The 8,095-nt window shown below is 36.1% G+C and overlaps 1 pseudogene; it reads left to right on the top strand.

Annotated features, from left to right (window-relative positions):
• Positions 1–704: 704 nt before the first annotated feature.
• On the top strand, positions 705–1,520 carry LOC149236013 (putative inactive purple acid phosphatase 9; annotated as a pseudogene).
• Positions 1,521–8,095: the final 6,575 nt, after the last annotated feature.

Genomic DNA, 8,095 nt, shown 5'->3' with positions numbered 1-8,095 from the left:
ATAAAATTTTTAATTTATTATTTAAGTTGAATTTTCTTTTACAATTGTAAAATCAACACAATTTTATTTAGGAAAACCTAAAAGTAAACTATCACTATTGTTAGTGTTTATTTATTTATTTTAGGGAAACCTAAAAATAAACCTAATTTGTTAGTATTTTTATTTTTAATTAAGAAAATCCATGTTTTTTTTTTTTTTTTTTTAAATTAAAAATAAAAATAAAATTAAAATATATACAAAAACAAATTATGACTAAATATATAAAAAACAAAATTAAATGTGGACAAGAAACAAATAAATACAAATCTAAACAGATAGAAATATACAAAAAGATTTTATATTTACATATTTTATCGAAAATATAGATAAATATAAAACAAATAAAATTAAAATAAATATAAAACAAATACAAAACAATAAATACAAATATAATAAATACAAAACATATTTAAACTAAAAAAAGAAAAGAAATCGTAACAAAACCTACCAAATTGGATTATATAGTCCAAATTGATAAATATCCCATCAACGTGGCATATGAAGATTTTTAGTTGCAGTGCTTTTGAAGATTTTTTCGTTGAGCATTTGCCTTATCTCAGCGAATGAAATGGCATGAAATGGGCATTTGAGGACGTATTCTGTTGTGAATCTTCGAAATCATAGAACCTGGTTTATTGATATGGTGAAACGAAGGGCCAGGAAGTATGGCACTGGGCTGCGCCTCTGGAATAATTGGAACTGCGCCTCTGGTTCTGGTCTCGATCTTATCAGTAAAATGCTGCAGTCAAAACACTCTGGTTATTGCAATCTTGAAATTTTTGTCAAAATCTCTCTCTGTTGTGACAAAGCTAAAACCTGCAATGAACAAATTATTTCCAGGCTTGCCAAGGCCGGTATTACGATTGGGAGGGGGTGACCATGGCCTCCGCCTTGGTGAATGCCGCCATCACCAATTAACTGTGGAATCCTCTCCAAAATTATTGAACCGCTGAGGAGCCAATGTGACGGTCACGCTCACCTGGACTGCAAATTCATCTGCCTCTTCTTCCGACATGGACTGGCTGGGGATTTACAATCCTCCAGATTCAGCAGACGAGCATTTCATAGGTTATATCCTGCTGTCTTCCTTTTGCCCTAACTGGATGAAGGAAGAGGGGTCATGTTATCTGGATCTTCCTCTCATCAATCTGCGAAGGCCTTACGAGTTCCGCGTTTTTCGATGGGATAACTCTGAGATATCCAACAGGACTCCAGTGGACGAGGATCACAAGCCCCTGCCCTCCACCAGACATTTTCTGGCGAAGAGCGAGGCTGTTAGTTTTCGTAATCTCAACGATCCAGCGCAGCTCCACCTGGCCTTCACCTCGAATCAGGACGAGATGCGTGCCATGTTCCTGACGAAGGATGCCATAAAGAGCTATATCAGATATGGGTTGGATGTAGGTGATAGAACTAGCCTCTGCCACGCTGCCCAGCTCCTTCTCACATCAAGATCCACAGATCTAAATGAGGGTAATTGAGATCAACCTTTCCCAATACACAACACCCCTCTTCGTCAAGTATGGGGCCTTCAGGTCACCATTATACAGCTTACGTGCAAGGCCTTTAGAGCTCTTCCAGAGACGTGGCTCTTTAGATCGTTCTTCAAGTGCAACTAATACTGTAGGACGATGCTTCTCTCGCAATTCTTGCAACCCGGTCTCATTCACTAACTGATACCCCATGCAAGCTGTTAAAACAAGCTGGCTGTTATCAAATGTTGAGCCTGCAAGAGATTGCAGCAGAGTAACTGCATTGCCTGCATCTTTTGTTGTGACCAGCACAGGGCCATATAACTCCATAAGTGCAAGGGCAGGGCGAAACAACAATAGCAAAAGCAACCCAGCGAAAAAAAATTCATCGCCTGGCAATACCCGACAGATGGATGATGGTGTGCATATGCTGTCAGCAGTCGTCTCAAAGCATTTCGACCATCTTTATCCAGTGCCGGATGACCTGGAAATGTTAGAGGCAAATCCTTCTCAATCTGGTTTTTTTATTAAAAGAAATGAAATGAAAACATATTTTTTATGTTGATTTTTTTTATTGCTTTAGATTTTTTGTTAAACAACAAATAAAAAACAAAAATTTTTTAATTTGTTATTTAAGTTGAATTTTTTTTAAAGTTATAAAATCAACAACCTTTTTTTATTAAAACCTATTATTAAACATTAGTTTCTTTGTTTCTTCTTCTTTTTTTTTTTAATATCAAAAAAACAAAACAAAAATGATTAGTTTTTTTCTTTTTTTTATATATCTAAAAAAACAAAGAAAATGGTTAATGTTTTTTTTTTTTTAAATAAAAGAAATAAAACTAAAAATGAGTAGTGGTTTTTTTTTTTTTTAATCTAAAATTAAAAACTAATTTTTTATTGGTTAAAAATCTAAAATTAAAAAACTAATTTTCATCTAAAACTTTAAAGATGTTTTTTTTCACAAAATTCTTTATTGTCATATTGCACATTAGCTCTCTAGCAAGAGTTTTTTTATTTGAACAAAATCAACAGATTTTCTGATCTTCCTGATTGCATGAAGCACAGGAAGAGAGCATACTTATCGATTGATTTGTTTTTATTCATGCAGGGGGGGTTTTTGAAAAGACGAAATTTAAAACTAGCTAAACACTAAACCATCAGAAAACTTAAACTTAAACTTCTTTGTGAAGATCCTGCTGTCACCAGGTCTCACAAATTATTTTATCTAAAGAAAAATAAATACTGAAATAAATTCTAATGCCTAATCCCTTAGCACCATCCCCGGCAACGGCGGCAAAATGTTGGGCAATTTATTGGGACCTAAATTGCTTCATTAATTATCAACCAGGGAAACTCGTCAGCTTGTGATGGTGCCAGCAATATATATGCAGGAGTAGGCAACTAACCTATGTCTAACTAAATTATTTACGATTCAATATCATATGCAAGGGAAGAGGCTCCTAACTAAGGAGGTCCTGGTCGTCCTTCCCTACAGTATCATAGAGAAATCATTCATTACATAAACTTAAAATGAAAACAAGAGAATGAACTTAGTTATTGTTTAGATTCAAGTAGAGAGAGAGACTAACTTAGTCTCTTGATTGTCCTCTCATGTACTAATCCAAACTAAACTAAGAGTCATTCATGAGCATAAGAAATGAAATGACTTAAAACATAAAAACAAAAGAATGAATTTCAATTACCATATAAATCATTGGAGAGAGAGCCTAACTTAGACTCTTGGTATCTCCTCATATGATAAGATTTTAACTCAAAACTCATTCACCAATCAAATCCTTAAACATCTAAACAATGAAATGAAACAAGATCTAATATGAAATAACATGTTTCTCTCATCCTTTTAGAGTGAGCTCAATTCTCTTAAGAACAAGACAAATTATTCCATATACTACATTAAGAAAACTTATATCTAAAACTACATAAATTCATATCCTACATTCACACAATTTATATCTAAAACTACATAATGGAAATATATGAAAAATAAAGCCTTATTCTATTCCATCATCAATTGGATACAATGCTCTAAGAGTCCTCCTCTTTGGAATGGAGGAGGTGCTCCTATTTATACAAAAACTATGATAATAACCTCATAAATGTAGACCCACTATTCTCTCCTTTGACCCACATATTTCTCAACCAATGATGACACATAACCCTATCCTCCATGATCTCCTCCATGAAGCTTATCTTTTCAAATTCGAATTTGATCATTCATGGCCACATAAAGATGCCTTGGAAGCTTCCTTGGAACCTACACATGTCACCAAAACAACCCACTTTCCATATATAAAGTAAAATATATTATTTTCTAATATTTAATCAAGAATTTCTCTCAAAAATGCTTAAAAATAAACAATATTTGGAAAATACAAATGAGACCCATTAATGGTGAATAGTAGGAAAAATGGAGTGACAAGGTGATGAATAGTGAGCGAAATGATGGAAGCATAGGTGAAAAATGTATGGTAATGAGTGCCATTTTTGGAGCCCAACAGTGCTATCCTTAGCGAGGAAATGCGAAAGAAAAGCTCAGGTGAGACATCAGGTAATGCTTTGAGTGCAGAGTCTAGGGGAAGAAAAATGGAAAGAGGAAAGAGCTCAGGGTATCGTAGTAAATCAAGGAAAGGAAGATCCAAGTCTAGATCGGGGATAGTCTGCTAGAAATGCAGAAAGAAAGGACACCTAAAGAAAGATTGTAGATCTCGGAAGGGAAAAGAAGGAGATGCACATCAAGAAAATAATCATGAAGCAAATGTGACAAATGAGGTGTTACAAAATTCTTTGATTCTTTCTTTCGAAAATATTACTAATCCCTGGGTGGTAGATTCAGGGGCCTCATTCCATGCCACACTTGATAAGAAATACTTTCATGACTATGTTCAAGGAGATTTTGGACAAGTCTGTTTGGGTGATGATAAACCCTGTAAAATTGTTGGAATGGGTAAGGTTCTTGTAAAACAACAGAATGGAAACCAATGGCTACTAAAGGAGGTAAGGCATGTTCCAGATCTTAAGAAAAATCTGATTTCAACAGGGCAGTTAGGCGGTGAAGGTTGTGTGACAACTTTCACAAATAAAGCTTGGAAGGTCACCAAAGGAGCCCTGGTAATAGCAAAAGTCAAAAAGGTTGGTACATTGTATTTATGCAATGGTATTTTTAACTCTGTTAATGCTTTAACTTCCAATGGAGCAGATGCAACATTATGGCATTATAGGCTCGGACACATGAGTGAGAAGGGGATGAAGATCCTTCACTCAAGGAATTTGTTGCCAGGTTTGAAGAATGTTGATTTGGACTTCTGTGAGAATTGCATTTATGGAAAACAAAAGAGAGTCAGATTTCTCAATGTTGGGAAAGAAAAGAAGAGTGAAAAATTAGAGCTTGTGCATACAGAAGTATGGGGACCTGCTCAAGTATCATCTCTCGGTGGCTCTCGTTATTATGTTACTTTTATTGATGATGCAACTAGAAAAACTTGGATTTATTGTATTAAGAATAAATCTAATGTATTTGATACTTTCAAGAAATGGAAAGCTTTGGTTGAGATTGAGACAGGAAAGAAATTGAAGTGTCTCAGATCAGATAATGGAGGTGAATATTGCAGCCATGAGTTTGATAGGTACTATTCAGAGCATGGAATTCACAGAGAGAAGACAGTTCCAAGAACACCACAAGAAAATGGTGTGTCAGAAAGGATGAAGATAACAATCATGGAGCGTGCAAGGTGCATGAGATTGCATGCAGGATTGCCTTTACAATTTTGGGCAGATGTTGTAGATACTATTGTTTATCTAATAAACAGAGGGCCTTCAAGTTCCCTAGATGGTGGTGTTCCAGAGGAAGAATGGACAGGTAAAAAGGTAAACTACTCTTTTTTAAAGCCTTTTGGTTGTGAGGCCTTTGTCCATATTAATAAAGAAAATAGAACAAAGCTTGAGGCAAAATCAAAGAAATGTACTTTTATTGGATATGGTTTTAATGATTTTGATTATCGCTTATATGATTATGAAAATCACAAAATCATTAGGAGCAGAGATGTAATATTCAATGAAAAGGTCTTGTATAAGAATCAGTTGCAGGAAAAGAAACAGGAAAAAGAAAACAAGGAATACACAGTTCTTGATGAGATCACTGAGAAAGTAAAGGTGCCTGCAAATAATAATAATCAACAACCACAACAACAGCAACCACCACAACAGCAACAAGCACCCCAAACACCTGAAAGTGGTGTTAGAAGATCTACCAGGATAAGTAGACCTCTTGAATGATACTCTCCTTCGTTATATTATTTATTGTTGACTGATTCTGGTGAACCCGAATGTTATGAAGAAGAAATGCAGGTTGAAAGCAGGAAGAAGTGGGAGCTAGCCATGGAAGAAGAGATGGACTCCTTAATGCATAACCAGACTTGGGACTTAGTTAGGTTTCCTGCAGATAAAACTTCATTGCAGAATAAATGGGTTTACAGGCCGAAGGAAGAAGATGGAGGAAAACAGAGGTACAAAGCTAGACTTGTTGTGAAGGGGTTTGCACAGAAGAAAGGTATTGATTTTGATGAAATATTTTCTCCTGTTGTTAAAATGACTTCAATCAGAACTATTCTAAGTCTAGTAGCAGCTGAAGATTTGCATCTTGAGCAGTTAGATGTAAAGACAGTCTTTCAACATGGGGATTTGGAGGAAGAGATATATATGCAGCAACCACAAGGATATGAGGTAAAAGGGAAGGAGAAAATAGTGTGCAGGTTGAAGAAGAGCTTCTATGGCTTAAAATAGGCTCCAAGGCAATGGTATCTAAAATTTGACAGGTTTATGTCGGAACAAGGTTATACTAGATGTCACTTTGATCATTGTGTCTATCTAAAAAAGCAAAATGATGGCAGCTATATTATATTGTTATTGTATGTAGATGACATGCTTGTTGCAGGGTCTAACATGCAGGAAATAAATGTGCTCAAGAGAAAATTGGCAAATTCATTTGCAATGAAGGATTTGGGAGCTACAAAACAAATCCTTGGTATGAGAATAACTAGAGACAAGAAAAATCACAAACTAACATTGTCTCAGAATGAGTACATACAAAAGGTGTTGAAAATATTTAATATGCACAATGAAAAACTAGTTTGTACACCTTTTGCTAGCCATTTTAAACTTAGTAAGGAAATGTGCCCAAAGACCCAAGAAGACATGGATTATATGTCTAAAGTTCCATATGCATCAGCAGTTGGAAGCTTAATGTATGCAATGGTCTGCACAAGGCCTGATATTGCACATGCAGTGGGAGTTGTAAGCAGGTACATGAACAATCTAGGAAAGGAACATTGGATGGCAGTGAAATGGATTCTCAGATATTTGAAAGATACCAAAAATCAAGCATTATGCTTTGGTGGTTTAAACATTTCTCTACAAATATATGTTGACGTAGATATGGCAGGTGACAGAGATAACAGGAAGCACACTACAGGATATGTATTTACTGTAGGTGGAACAGCTGTCAGTTGGGTTTCAAAAATCCAAAGTGTTGTTGCACTTTCAACAACAGAAGCAGAGTATGTTGCTGCTACAGAGGCTAGTAAAGAAATGATTTGGTTACAAAGGTTTATGGGTGAATTGGGTAAGGAGCATAATATGGGCACGTTATACAGTTATAGACAAAGTGCCATTCATCTTGCAAAGAACTCAGCATTTCATTCTAGGACTAAACACATACAGCTCAAGTACCATTTCATACGATCAGTGTTGGAAGATGGAGAGTTGAAGCTGGAAAAAATACAGACTAGCCAGAACCCTGCAGATATGCTAACAAAAGTTGTAACCAGGAAGAAACTGAGAATATACTCAGTTTCAATTGGTCTTCAAGTATGATGAAGAAGATGAGAAACAGCCAGGTCTAAAGAGGGGTCATTGTCCAACAAATGAAGTAGCGGTGGAGTTGCTATAATCAGTCTTCAAGTGGGAGATTGTTGGGTGTGGAGCCTAATTATCTTTTGTATTCAAAGGTATCGCCACATTGGACCCCAGTTCGTTGCCGCCCGAAGAATATTCGCTACAAGGGGGGTCTAGGGGGGTGGCTGCGACCTTTAGGAGCCCCCCCTGGCGGGGGGTTTCAGGGGCAGCGCCCCCGAAGCTAAGAATAGATGTAAAATTGCCTTGTAAAAGTATAGTAATTTCTAGTCAATCTGGGTCGTTCATTAGGCGGAGATCTGACGATAGAAGTTATGTTTAATTTAGGGTTTTTTTCCCTAGAAGGCAACCCCTCACTATATATGAGGGAATTTTATTGCGTCTATGTAGTTTTCTATTCTGAGTGAGAAAGAGAGAGGAGATTGAGAGTGAAGAGGGTGTTACAACGGATCTGCTGTAGGTTGTATCTCTTCATTTTGCTGGATAGTATAAATGAAGAACTGGTTGTCTCTCCATGGACGCAGCCCAAATTAGGTGAACGACGTATATCTGTGTCTCTCTTGTTTTATGCGTTTTCTGTGTTTATATTTATGCAATATTTTATGTGTTCCATTGCTCCGTAATATATAATTTTCTAACAGCGACTAGTCCAT

This window comes from Pinus tabuliformis, chromosome 8, assembly GCF_031772625.1.
Source record: "Pinus tabuliformis cultivar Carrire ecotype Pingquan chromosome 8, CPIR1, whole genome shotgun sequence".
Lineage (NCBI taxonomy): Eukaryota > Viridiplantae > Streptophyta > Pinopsida > Pinales > Pinaceae > Pinus > Pinus tabuliformis.
This window is presented reverse-complemented; position numbering and strand designations above follow the sequence as displayed.